Raw genomic sequence first — 15,113 nt, 5'->3', positions numbered from 1 at the left:
AGCATTGTAGAAAGGCATTCACCGCTAGAGCTCCCGGGTCTGGCATCCAACTGAAATATTTTGGGAGTTGGAATGACAGTCTGCTGGCGAACAAATCCACATCTAGTGGACCCCAAAAAAGAGAGAGAGTATTGAAAATGTTCACATTGAGTTTCCAATCGGTACGGTCTGAGAGGAATCTTGAGTTCCAATCTGCAGAGAGGTTTGACTTCCCGGGAAGGTATTCCGCCTTCAGAGAGATTTTGTGTTCCAGACAGAACATCCAGAGTTTCTTCGCTACAGCAGATAAGTCTGCTGATTTGGTACTGCCAAGGCGGTTGATATAGGATACTGCAGAGATGTTGTCCATCTTCAGAAGAACAGATCTGCCTTGAAGAGAGTGTTTGAAGCTCATTAGTGCATATAGACTGGCTGTAAGTTCTAAGAAGTTTATGTGGTGGGAAGATTCCGAAAGTGACCATGCACCACCAGTGTTTTGATCGAGGAAGCGAGCGCCCCAACCGTGGAGACTTGCGTCTGATTCTAGGACGAATTCCGGGACAGAGCCAAAAATTGCTTTGCCATTCCAGGCATCCAGGTTCTCTAGCCACCAGGAAAGTTCCAATTTGCCCTCCTGATCCAGAGTCACAGAGTCTTCGTACCAGAGACCAGACTTGAGAGCTTTCCCCTTTAATCTCTAAAGGGCACGGTAATTGAGTGGGCCCGGGAAGATAGCTTGGATGCTGGAGGAGAGGAGACCTATAATTCGGGCTAATTCTCGTAGGGTTATAGAATCTTTTTTAGAACGTACCTGATCTCTTTCCGAATTTTGGCGATTTTCTTGGTAGGGAGAAGGAGGAGACAGCTCGAGGTATCTACAGTGAATCCGAGAAATTCCAGAGATTTGGAGGGTGTGAGGATAGATTTCTCTCTGTTTATAATGAAGCCGAGACTTCCGATAAGCTGGATGGTGGTATTGAGGTCTTTCTGAATTTGGGAGTACAGTTGAGACATGATGAGAATGTTGTCTAGGTAAATAATGAGGCGAATACCCCTCTCTCTCAGGATAGAAACAATAGTTCTCATGATCTTGGTAAAGCACCAGGGGGCGGACGAAAGGCCGAAGGGAAGAGCTTTGAATTGGTATAGACGTTTTTTCCAGGTGAATTGGAGAAAACGTTGGTGTTCTTGTGCCATAGGAATTGTAAAGTAAGCGTCCTTTAGGTCTAGTTTTACTAACCAGTCTCCTTCCAGAAGAAGGTCCCTCAGAAGGTGAATACCTTCCATTTTGAAATGTCTGTAAACTAAGTATTTGTTCACTTCTCGAAGGTTTATCACTGGTCTCCATCCTTTGTCTTTTTTTTTAACTAAGAAAAGAGTGCTGATAAATGTTTTTAAAGACCAAGGTACCTGTATGATAGCTCCCTTTTTGAGCATTGAAGAGATTTCCTCTTCGACGATCTTCTGATGTTCGACTGAAAGAGTTAAAGGATTTGGGGGGTGAGATTGAAAGGGAATCTCTATAAAGTCTATTTTGAAACCCTGGAAGGTCTCTAGAACCCAGGGGTCTTGAGTTAGCGACTCCCATATATGGTAGAAGAGTTTTAGTCTGCCCCCTACTTGGGAAGAAGAGGAAAGAGGAGGAAGACTTAGTTGGAAGGTTGGAGATGTTTGGATTTCCGTGGGATCTGTAGCCTCTGTTGCGTGGTCCTCTGGTTCGGTGGGGGTATAATTGTTTATTTGAAGGGTAGAAGCCTCTACCAGAACCTCTGAAGGACGAGAAGGGCCGTTGGGTACTGCGGCCGGAAGAACGGCCCCTTCTTCCAGCCTGTCCAAAAAGGTTGGTGTTGAAGACACGCTTCATATTGGTTTGAGCCCTATCAAGGGCGGTAAAGGTGGCTACGTATTTCCGGATTGATTTGATCATGTCTTCTCCGAAGAGAAGACCTTTAGGGTTGTCAGATGGTTCTTTTTCTGCTAGGTCACTGAGTTTGGGGTTGATCTTAGTAAGGATAGTTCTCCTTCTTTCGATGTTTAGACTCGAATTCGCATTTCCAAGGAGAACAATAGCCCTTTGGCTCCATCCGCAAATGAGGTTGGTATCGAGAGGTGTATTTGAGATATGAGATTCCTCAGCTAGGTCTAGGATTCTGGTGAGGGGGCCAAGGACGTCAAGAAGGGGGTCCTGGCAGCCCTTGAGTGCTCTCTTTAGACCTCTTCTAGGGTCTTTCCCTAGTTTGAATAAGAATTTTATCAGGTCGGGGTCGAGGTTAGGGGTTTGAGAGACCTTGTCGTGAATGGTGGGTCTAGGGCACTCTGATTTTAGAGTATTCCTTGTTTCTCTTTCGAGAGAGTTTCTTAGCCATCTCTTAATGAATTTAGAAGCGTGTTCCTGAGGGAACCATTTTGAGCTATTAGGATGGGAGATACTTAGGGGGGAGAACATTTCTTCCCCTAAGGGATTGAGTATAATATTATCAGAAGAGGAGGGGGATTCTCCTTCGCCAGGATTATTACAGTCTAGGTCTTGGTTTGGGTCGTCAAGGTCCAGGACGAATTCATCATAAGGGGTGTGAAAATTTTCTTCCTCTGAATCAGAGTCTGCGTCATCCTTGGCGTCATAACGGGTTGTACCACGAGGGGCACGGTCAAATTTGTGCCGCTAGGGACACCCATCAAATTTATGCCGCGAGGGGCACCGTTCTCATTTGAAGCGCGAGGGCCTCCCAACATAGATGAGGTACTAGGACTTGGAAGATCAACTGAGGTGCTACGACCTCCCGTGATGTAATCAAAAGGATGTTTGCAGTTTTTTGATTTTTTTATTCTTTTTGCCAGGAATTCTGATGTCATATATAGGGTCATCTTGATTGTGGGGAAGAGATCTTTTAGTAGACATCACTTCTTTTAGTGTAGATAACATGCAGGATCGCATTTCTTTCTGCAAGAATTGTTTAAAGGAGTCATTGTTGTGAAGGGGAGAATTAGCGGTGGTATCATCAGAGTCAAGGTCTGACATTTGGGCGGTAAGTGGAAATAAAATAATCTCTGAAGATTATTTATATTAATTATGGTAATTACATTTTTTTTTTATACAATATTAAAATCTCCCCCCCTTTTTTTATTTTTTTTAAGAAGGTGACAGATGTAATATAGTAAATCAACTAACTTATAGAATATTAGGGAAAAATGAGATGGCAAGAGATTGATTAATAAATTATTTAGAGCATATATTGGAGGTTGTTAGGGTATTTCAGCCTCTAGGAATCCGTTTGGCAGTATAAAACTTTGTTTCTCTGTTGAAATCCGTTTAGACGCGATCTCCGGCAGCAGCTGATCGAAGCGGAGTAACTGAAGGTCACGCTCGAGCTCAGCTGCTGTCGGAGAAGTCGTCTGGGTTAGAGGAAAGTTCCTTGCGGGAAGGCCTGCGAGCGTGCGCCGTTGCTAGGATGCATTTCTTTAATGCTTGATGTGACGCGTTTGCTCGGACCTCGCGTCGAAGAGGTCCGATAGAAATACCAAAATTGGGCGAGGAACGAGCTCTCTAGTATGAGAGAGGGGAGAAGGTAATTGAATTACGAATAAGGTTTGGGAAATTTGGTAATTTGGTTTATGAAAAGAAAGATTTATACGCGAGCGCTGAAAAGGGGGATCACTTGAAAAGAAAAGGGTCGACAACCTTAATAGGAAGTCGGTGGGAGGGGGGTGAGGGGAGGGGGGTAATAGCCCATAGTCACCCACGCGAAGGCAGAGAGCTGTGGATTAAAACGTTAGAGGAATAATATTGGCATAACATTTGAGCAGCATTAGAATCGTTATAGATAGAAAAGATGATAACAGTAGATCGTTTTTTTAGGTTTTTTTTAAGTTAAGTAAGCAAGGTTCTTAAAAAACAATTTCTAAAGAGAGAAGAGAATTGTTACTTATCTGCCTGTGAGCCACATTTAAAAGATGCAGTCTGTTTGTGCCTCATGCCATTTGTACCCTGCTCACTACATTCTAGAACTGTTTCTTTCTTTATGATGTAGTGCGGCTGCTTGTGACTGCATTAAAGGATTAATGCATAATGTAGCCTCCGGTCTTGTAATGAAATTCTGTATTTATCTTGTCACATTCATTGCGCTTCATAATCAGAGGGTCAACTGTCTATGTCATCAACAAATTGCTGCTTATGTTTTTTAAACATGGGTATTGGTGTTTACAAATTCCTCTTAAAAGTTAAAAGCTGATGGCGACTGCCAGTCCAGCTCCCTTTTTGACGGGAGACCTGATGGGAAAATTAGGTAAAGCAGGAGGTGTGTCTACCTTCACCCTTTCACTATCCGCCATCTTGAGGATGGGAATAGTAGCTTATTAGGAGTCAGGGTATACCCACCCCCCAAGTGAGGTGAACATAAAGTTGGTGTAGGCACCCTACGGGTAGGTGGGCCAATTGGCTACTACCTGGCCTCTTCTAAAATGTCCCAAAATTCAGTATTTAGGTGGCTCCTCAAGCACTTGACCTCAGATTTGACAGACGAAAAGAGGACCGCTGGTGGTCCAGGAACTGAGCCCTGCTGCAGATGAAACCTGTCAAAAACCCTGCCAACTGCAACAGAACAGGCCTACTGTCCTACCTGAACCCTGACGAGGCCTCCAAAAAACCCCAATGCCTCTCCAGTCTGCGCCAATTGCCAAGAACCTCCCTTTGGGCCAGAGGCTCTAGTCCCACCGACAAAGAAACCACAATGGTTGGTAACTAGCCCGTACTGCCGACGCAACTCACAGGACTCCGACATCTGTATGCCTCCATCAACTCGAGAGATCCTCACAGAAAAGTGACTGACGCTCAAAACAGCTCCACTGCAGTGAGCACGTGCCCTTCTGCCAGTGGCTTCTACGGCGTGAAGCATCATGGGTGGCACGACCTCCTCTTCAGTGATGGAATGCACCGCACCTGGGGCCTGACCGCTGCCAGTGCCGACCAAGACCAGCCCACGAATTCCGGTACACCTAAACCAGGTGAAGTCTCAACTGCCTGCTGTGCCTGAGTCCTGGGCCTCCAATGAACCTTGCATCCTTGCAATAAACTCAAGCTTCGACCTCCAAGTGACCGTGGTCACCTGAAACTCCATGGCGGAGTCCTGCGCCTCATGACCACACCGGCACATGCGTGGCGGTCCTCCGCTATTCAACTCTACACCACCTGCCTTTGACCGCGACAGTCCCTGCGTGGCGGTGCTTTGGCTCCATTGAACCCCATTGGCCTCCTTCCAGTGACCGCAATGATAATTGTGTTGGAGGTCTTCCAAACTCCAATCGATCCGCTGCCTTCTGGCCATACCGCAGTGGTATTTATTCAGCTTTATTGACGACAGAGTGCCAAGATTCTAGACGTATTACATTTTTGAGCTGCACTCCAGCTCTTTATTCGATCATAAAAAGTGCACAAAGTATATTTGAATTTTGTAGTCTTGCTTCTTAAATATTATATAAAGATACTGGTTATTTTTATACACAATTGGTCAGAGATTTATTCTTGGATTATGTGACACGCTAATTGCCTCTGTGTGTGACAACAACCTGACCCCGTGAAAAGCTTAACTGCTCGCCTACATTACCACAAAATAGATTGTTAGTACTATCTACTTTACCTCGGACCACTTCGTGGGATTCTTGGACTCTCTACATACTGTACTTCATTTTAGTGCACTGTACAGAGCCATCCTCCTACATTTGGTGGTGTAGCGGTGGATCTACGACTTTGCGTTTGCTGAAACCGCTCTGTCAATAGGTGATCACATGAATAAATCTAAAAAAATGTCTTTATTCTAGTCAGTTTTTGATTAGTCGATTTTTCTAAATTTTGAAAATTAACTGATAGGGCCTTCGTTAAGTTCCTGAAACTAAGTAGTTAGAAATGTAAAGATCTGTACTCTAGTTAGGACAAAGAAAGTGTTGGTAGCTTTTTGTTTCTTTCCAAAACGGTCCCAATGTTAGTACAAAAATGCCTGAAACCAGTAGCCAGGATCTGGAGCTCGACCTGACCCCTTACAAAGACCTGAACCACTCCCGGTGCAGGACCCTCTGAAAAGGCTACGGTATCAGAACAGGCAAAGTCCTACAACAGCCTATCTCAGACAACTGCTAGCGCAGTTTGAGAAAGATCATCCAGACACAGTAGACTGGTCTTGAGATGAAGCTAATTCCGATGAAAACGATGCTGAGAACAGACACAAGTAAGTCCCCTCAGAAATAGCAGCTGTGCCCTAGGAGAAGGACCTCCAGCTAGAAAGGTTAGCCGAGAGGCTGAGCTTAGAAGCCCAACTCTTGGACATAGAAATACAAGGAAAACAGATGGGCCTAGGACCTATCTCTGGTGGCATCATACAAGTAAATAGGGAGAGGGAAGGGTATAATGCATCTAAACTCTCCAAAGGGATTGTCCCTAACTACACAGGGGGTGATGATATCACCCAATGGTTCACTGCATTCGAGAGAGCCTACATAGGTAGAAAAGTAGCTAAAAAATTGGACTCCTCTCTTGTGGGAGCTATTCTGAGGTAATTGCAGTGATAGACTCCTGACATTACCTGAAAAATATGCTAAGTCTATGACCTCATGAAGGATACCCTGATTGAGGGCTATGAACTCACTGCTGAGGGGTATAGGATAGGGTTCCGGGAGACTCTCAAAACACAGAGTTGGTCCCGGATCGACTTTGTTGACTTTTCACTGAACACACTAGATGAGTGGCTAACAGGAAACAATGTGAATGTCTGTGAAGGGCTTTACAGTTTAATCATGAAAGAGCCTCTCTTAAGAAATTATTACAAAGAGAAGTTACATAAGCATCTGGTCCATTTTCTCCTCTAAAATTGGGGAAGAAGGCAAACTACTGGATCAAATCAAGGGTGACCAGAACTACCACTGGCTGGGGAGATCAAAAGAAAGAGACCAAACCCCCCCCCTACCAGGGAAAAATTGGAACCCTAAAAACAAAGACTCTTTGTCAGGCCCCCAAAAACCTGTTCAGGAGGGTGAGTCCCATGACTCTTCACAGCCCAAGGGTGGGCACCAGGGTAAGATTTAGGATCCCAAGAAGGCTTAGTGCCAGGACTGTGGGCCCCTAAGACACTGAACTAGAGACCCCCGGCTGTAAAAACAACAAAAAATGCCTCTAGTCCACCTGCAGTTGCCAATCTCTAGATGGAACCCAGAAGAGCACTGGCCCGGCCAGAGAGCTCACTGAGGAGATTTTATTAGGGGAGGTAGATTTGCCACGCTAGCGCTTCGGCCCCCTTACATGCAAAAATACAGACAGCATCCTGTTGTTAATGGGATGAGGGTGGAAGGGTTGAGAGACATTGGTGCCAGTGTCACCATGGTGACCCAAAATCTAGTCTTCCCCGATCAATACATTTCTGGAAGGTCCTATCCAGTGGCCAATGCTGAAATTGTGATGACAAACCATCCTATGGCAATGGTTTCCTTTGACTGGAGCTGGGGGGTGGTGCTGGTAAGAAAGAGGTAGCAGTCTCACCCACGCTCACCGTTCAATGTTTGCTTGGTAACGGTTTGTAGACCTCACCCTGGGCTGAGGCAGAACTAAGGATCCATGCTGGAATCCTTGGAATCACACACTGGGTGTGTGCAAAAACCGAGCACAGAGCAGAGCAAAGAACAGGTGTTGAAGCCTGGGAAAGGTGCCCAATACTCCAAGAGAAAAGACAAGCAGACTGGGGTACCGGTCGCAAAACAGACACCCGATCTCTCCCCCCAGGGAGAAGAAGAGTCTTCACCAGAGGGAACTTGAGCCACAGGGTTGGAGCCTTACCAGGCTGAGCTCTTGGACCCAGGGGGACCCTCTAGGGAAAATCTGTGCCAGGGGCAGAGAACCGTTCCACTCTTGAAAGCCTGCGACAGCAAGCTGCTGAACAGGAAAGTGGTGATATTAGTGGATCCCACAAAACCTATTGGAAAGATGGGATCCTTTGCACCGAAGGCAGAGACCAAAAACCTAGTGCCACTCGGCGAGTGGAAGTGCCTCAGGTGTTTAGGGAGTTCCTCCTCACGTTTGCCCACGACGTCCCACTAGCTGGACAACTTGGTCAGAACAAATGTGAAGCAGGCTAGTCAGCCACTTATACTGGCCTTGGATGAACCAGAAGTTGAAGGAGTTCTGCAACTCCTGTCCCACCTGTCAAGCCAGTGGCAAGGCAGGTGAGCAACCAAAGGTCCCCTTAATCACACTCCCGGTAGTTGGGTTTCCCTTTGAAAGGGTGGGGATCGATATCGTTGGTCCCATTGACCCTCCAACAGCATCAGGAAATAGTAATATCCTGGTGCTAATGGATAATGCCACCTGATGTCCTGAGTCTATTCCCATTAGGACTACCACTGCCCATGCAGTGGCTAGTGCCCTCATTGGAATTTTCACCAGAGTGGGCTTCCCTAAAGAGGTGGTATCAGACAGAGATGACAACTTTATGTCTGGCTGCCTGAAACACATGTGGAGGGAGTATAGAGTTACCTATCGGTTCACTACTCCTAGTAATGGCCTTGTTGAGAGATTCAACAAGATCTTGAAGGGTATGATTAAATGACTCCCCAAAAATCTCCACAGGAGATGGGATGTCCTGCTACTATGGCTGATTTTCGCCTAAATGGAAGTGCCACTGAAGGCAGTGGGGTTTTCCTCATTCGAGCTTCTGTTTGGTCATTCTGTTAAGGGACCTTGGGGCTCACACGGGAAGGATGGAAGCGTTCTCACGTCCAACTCAAACAGGACATAGTGGGCTATGTGCTGGGCCTCCACTCTTGGATGGCTGAGTGTAGGAGAGTAGGATCTGCTTCACATGTTTACCCCCACTTTTTGCTGGTGTTTCACTGTTTTTCGACTTTAGTCTGGCTGGGACCCTGCTATTCAGGGCCCCAGCCTAGCTGCTTCCTCTCTAAATTGATTCCATGTACTTTAGGTACAGTTACAGATTGGATCTGAGGTGCACTTATAAGTCCCTAGTATATGGTATAATATGTACCCAGGGCATAGGTACCCCAGAGGCCTACCAGGGGCTGAAGCATGTATTATGCCACCCCTGGGAAGCCACCCAAAACGACACCACAGGTCTGCTACTGCAGCCTGGGTAAGGTGGTGAATGCACCCCTTACTGTGAAATAGGTTACCTATATCACTATATATATATATATATATATATATATATATATATATATACACACACATATAAACCTTTCAGTCACTCCTATGGCAGGCCTTATCAATCCTGAAGGCAGAGTGCTTGGTTCTTATGTGAGAGGGTGCCCCTGCTTGAGCAGAGCCCCTCTGCAGCGTTCGGAGACCCTTCTCTGATGCTGTTTGTAGTGCAGCCTGACCATATACTCTTAAGTGTATTATAACCCAATGGTAAATGCTAACTTTGGACTGGCTGCACGGAAACATGTTGTGGTTAGTGTCAAACACCTTGGAATCATACCCCCACACCAGTAACTGGTGTGGGAGTATGATCCCACCCTTCTAGAGGGAGAGACATCACAGCACTGGTATACCTGGTAGAAACATAATAGAGCCCTGGCATCACAAAATGGATGCTGCAGCCACAGACACAAGTCTGACCTCCTACTGCTGACCGAAACTCCGGCAGGAGAGGCCTGGACAATAGCTTTCCTGTCACAGGGAGGTGTAACTACCTCCCAGACAGGATTATGTGTATTGGGGCTGGGTGGGAGCACTCTCTGAGTACTTTGAAGTCCTGCACTGGGGGCACATTTGGTGTCCCTGTGCATAGTCCAGCTCAGACCGGTTCAGGGGCTTCCAGCCCCAGCTCTGGCGCGAAACTGGGCAAAGGAAATGGGTGTAGCCACCCCTCTTTCCAAACCCTCCCATAGGTGGGTCCCCAGAGCTAGTCCAACCCCTTCCTTAGGTATAAGTAAGGAACCTCTGTAACCAGAACTTTAGATTACCCTGGACGAAACTCTGAAGCCGAATCCTGGACCTTCGATGCTCTGCTAAAGACCAGAGGACTGAAGAAATCTCCCTTGGGGTCAAGGAGTGACTCCCCTGCTTGGCAGGCACCAACGAAGCAATTTGCCGGTCTGCATTATCGAACCCCTGCAGCTCAGGAAGAGGATTTCCAGACATCTTAGAAGCCAACCCGCAGCCCTCATGAGTAGCGTGGAACCGGAACTCCTGGTCACCGTGCATTTCTGCAAGTGCATTGACTTCTCGATGTCTCTTGAAGTCATGCTTGGGCTGACTTGTAGCCTCCACCTCGAGCACTGAATCCACTGAAGATTGTTGGCCTGGTCATTCCGAGTGACCCGTGGGCCGCCATTTTGTGTTTCGTCTCGAGGTTCCTTCGTGATCCCTGGTCCATTGACTGGTGGGTCCCTGAGGAGGTAACTTTGAATTTCCTTAGGCTTTCCTGGTTGCTCAAGATGTGCCCTGACTCCCTACCAAGTGGTGAGTCCCACAGACCTTGCTGGTCTGCACCGAAGCATCTTTCTCGTTTCTGCATGGGTTGCTGTTGCCAGGGCTTGTTGTGTCCAATCCGGGCACCAACGCTGCAGCACTCGTCATCCTTCGTGGAACAGCTCGAATCCAGCTCCTGGTCGTCCTCGACGCCTCCTGGTCCTCGTGGCTGAAGAGTCAAGCTTCACCTCTGTCACCTGAAATCACCCAACATCGGTGGGCATCTGTCCATCGCCTTCCTGGTCACTGGCTAGTGACCCAGACTCTGTTGTCCCCTCTGCTTTCAGGTTCTTCTCATCTTCAATCCAGGCTTGGATCTCTTCAGACACTTCACATCTTCACGGCAGCAGCACTTCTTAGCCAACTCCCATTGAAATCGACGACGCGACCTGACACCAAAAGACACCTAGGCACCTGGCTTCCGTGGGTGAGGTAACACGAGTACTCCGGTGCTCCTGTGGGTGCTAGCCCTAGAACTTCCTAAGTCCAAAAGGGTTTGGTCCTGACTCATTTCTAAGTGTCCCTAATCTTTAAAAATCTAACCGCGTCTTTCCCCATAGAAGCTAACGGGAGCTCGCGGCTGTGTTCACACACTGCACACGGCCCCCGTGGGTCCCCTGTGTCACTACCTTGGGTGGTTCCTTGGGGTCCCAGCAATTCTACAGGCTCTAGGCCTTGTTTAGTTAAGTTGTGGTTCTTATACCACTATTTTAGTATATGGTTTGGCTCGCCCCTAGGGCCTGACGTGTATTTGTGCTATTTTACTGTGATTATTGAAGTGTAACTTATGTGTTTTGACCTCTAAAGAGACTAGGAGGGTCATAAAGAGACTAGGAGGGTGTGTTTAGTAATAAATACATATATTTTATATATATATACCCGGTGTGGATATCTTTCATTTAGTGACTCAAGAGATTGTAGACTGGTAAAACAAGCTGCTTTACATTCCTTCAAGACTGAGCCTGAAGGCTGCTCTGCATAGCTACCACTAGGATAGCTTTCAATAAAGGTTGTCTTTAACCTATAACCAATAAGGGGTTGTTTGGACTGATACAGGGTGCCCACTATAACTAGTGTACAGCATATATCAGGCCAACTTCTCACATTGAGAACATGGAAAAAGCAAACCTAAACCTTGAGGCCAGCCAAGAGCTCTAGAAGCAGTGGTATGACCAAAAGGCTGCAATGGTCAAGTTTGAACCAGGGCACAAGATATGGGTGCTCGACCCAGTGGCTCCTAGGGCTCTCCAAAAGAGGTGGAGTGGGCCCTATCCAGGGCTCAAAAAATCCGAAAAATGGTACTAGTCCTGCAGGTCTACTGCCTTGGCAAACCCCCTCGACCTCACTTCAACCTACTTGACCTCTGTCTCCGAAAACAGAGCAAAAGTGACAAGATAACAAGTTTAAAGGCATCTTTATTGCTCATTCCCTTTGTGAGCAATAACAATGCCTTTAAATCTTGTTATCTTGTCACTTTTGCTTCGTTTTCACAGACAGAGGACAAAAGTTAGTTTCTCTTCCTACTCGCCAGAAAGGGCGAGTAGGACCTGAAAATAGCTCGTCCTCATCAATTCTCCCTCGCAAATGCGAGGGGGCAAGTGGATTTGTCGAGCCCTGCTATCCCATCCTAGAGAAAAAAAGGAAAGTCACCTACCTGGTGGACCTTGGCAGTTGCAGGTGCCCCAGGAACCTCACCCATATGAAGCCGATCAAGCCCTATCTTGAGAGGGCTGATGTGACCATGCTCATGGATACAGATGAGGATCAGGAAGCAGAGAGTGAACCTCTCCCTGACCTGTCCAACAACCCAAAATATGGGTCAGTCGCGGGAGTGGTCTTGTAAGACACCCTCTCACTGCCCAATGGCAGACTGATTGCAGGCAAGTCCTAAATCAGTTTGCTGAGCTCTTTTCCTTGACCCCTGGTAAGACTAGCTGGTGTACCCATGACATGGACACTGGCAGAAGCCTTCCTGTCAAAAATAAAATCTATAGGCAGTCTGATCACATCAAGGGGAGCATCAAAGCAGAAGAAAGCATAGTGCTGGGATTGTGAGTCATAGAGCCATGTGAGAGCCCCTGGGCAAGCCCAGTCGTCTTTGTCCCCAAACCTCATACCCAGGGTGGTAAAAAAGAGATGAGATTCTGCGTGCACTATAGGGGCCTCAATGCTGTGACCAGAACTGATGCGCATCCAATTCATAGGGCTTATGAGTTAATTGACAGGTTATGAATGGCCAAGTATCTGAGTGCCTTTGATCTCACAACAGGGTACTGGCAGATAGGCTTGACTCCCGGAGCGAAAGAAAAATCTGCATTTTTGACCTCAGACGGGAATTATCAGTTCACTGTGATGTCCTTCCTTTTGAAAAATGCACCTGCCACTTTTCAGAGGTTGGTGAACAAATTGGAATCCTATAGTGCGGCGTATCTTGACAATATTGCTGTTTTTAGCTCCACCTGGCAGGATCACCTGATCTACTTCATGAAAGTTTTCACAGGCCTCACTATCCAGGCAAGCAAGTGCCAGATAAGGCAGGGAAAGGTTGTATACTTGGGACACCTTGTTGGTGGATGCCAGGTTTAACCTCAATAGCCCAAGATCCAGCCAATTCTGGACTGGGTGGCTTCAAGTACTCAGACTCAAGTCAGGGCGTTCCTTGGCTTGACTGGGTACTGCCGGAGGTTCATGATGGATTATGGCAACATAGTAACACCCCTCACTAAACTGACCTTCAAAAGAATACCCAAAAAGGTGAAATGGACAGTGAGCTGTCAAAAGGCTTTGATGCTCTGAAGAAAGCAATGTGCTTGGCACCTGTTCTGCAAGCTCCAGATTATACCAAGCAATTTGTGCTGCATACTGATGCCTCTGAACATGGGATAGGAGTGGTCCTATCCCAAATAAATGACCTCGGTTAAGACCAGGCTGTGGCTTTCATTAGTAGGTGGCTACTATACTGGTAACAGCGTTGGAGTGCCATTGAGCGGGAAGCCTTCGCAGTGGCTTGGTCCCTGATCGTATGACTTATGCAAATGAAAGATAAAAATCCCAAACCGCTAAGGTGGTCCATCTCCCTACTGGGATTGGACATTAAAGTGGAACACAAACCTGGGACTACCAATGCCAACGCAGATGGCCTTCCTAGGTTCTTCCACTGAGACGATGAAGACTCTGTAGGGGAAGGTTAGTCTCATCCTCTTTCGTTTGCGAGGGTCATGTAGAAAAGTGCCTATTTTTGCAAGGTTAGACCCCACTTCTTGCCTGGTGTATGATGTGACTTCGTACTGTAAGTGTGCCGGGGCCCTGCCAACGAGGAGGACAAAGGATGGAGGGTATTCGACTACTTAGTGATATCCTTTAGGAGGAAGATTGATCAGTGAAACTGGATCTAAGGGATACATATTTTACGATTCATATGGATTACGTAAGAGTTATCTCCAATTCAGATGGGATGTCATCTTTACCAATTCTTTTGTTTGCCTTTTGGTGTGGCATCAGCACCATAGTCATTCCCAGAGGTAATGAGATCAGTAGCAGCATGGTTGAGCGAGAGAGGTATGCGTTTGATTATGTATCTGAGTGACTTACTAATTACGTCTTAAGATTTGAGAGAATTGGTAGATCATTTGAGGATATGCAGATATATTGGAGGGTTTGGGGTTTTCTAATAAATCTGGAAAAATCAATCATAGTCCCACGCAGAATATTGGATTTTCTGGGTTTTCAGCACTGTTGAGTCTTGCTTTCAAGAAAGTGAAATTAATCATTGTTAAATCTGGATCAATTTCCATTTAGAATACTTGCTCGAGTTTTGGGTCTCCTAACTTTTTCTGTTCATGCTGTTACCCTCATTACTGGTGTCTTCAAAGGTTGAAAGTGAATCATCTTTGGAAGGGAGTTTGGTACAGCGATTATTTGTCTTGGGCAAAATAAGCCAGGAAGGAACTGGCATGTTTTTTAGACAACTTCGAAGCCTAGAACGGGGAGCTGTATTTGGTGTGTCCTCAGAGTATGTTGTAGAATTGGATGACTGCCAAATTGGTTGCAGTGCAAGATTAGATAGTTTACACATTGGGGGTAAATGGACGAAGAGAGAGATTGTCTCGTGTAAACTATTTGGGCTTGAAAGCAGGTCTGTTTGCACTTCAGTGTTTATCAGACCATGTAGAAAAATTTGCAATTCTTCTACAATAAATAATTTGCATAATGAACAGCTAAAATATTGTCTAAGGGAGAAGCAAATCGAAGAAGCTGACAGAATTGGCACTAGAGTTTTGGAATTATTATATAAAGTACAAACTGTCAGTGATAGCAGAGTTTTTACAAGGTCAGTGTAATGAGATAACTGTGGAATTCTCAAGAATTCCAGAATTACAGTGATTGGAAATTGAATCAATTGGTATTTAGGAGAATTCAGAAAGTTTGGGGTCCGCTGAGGGTAGATCTATTTGCATCAAGGTTGACAACCCAGCTTCTAATATATTTCAGCTGGAGACCAGATCAGAGTATGGAAGCAGTGGATGCTTTTCTGTAGTACTGCACATTTCTGAAGGGTATGCTTTTCTACCCCATTCAGGAATTCAGAGTTTATTGAGCAAAGTCAGGAAGCCCGGGTGTCAATTAATATTGGTGACTCCTGCTTGGGTAGGTCAACTGTAGCAAA

Source organism: Triturus cristatus, chromosome 5_1 (genome assembly GCF_964204655.1).
Source record: "Triturus cristatus chromosome 5_1, aTriCri1.1, whole genome shotgun sequence".
Lineage (NCBI taxonomy): Eukaryota > Metazoa > Chordata > Amphibia > Caudata > Salamandridae > Triturus > Triturus cristatus.
This window is presented reverse-complemented; position numbering follows the sequence as displayed.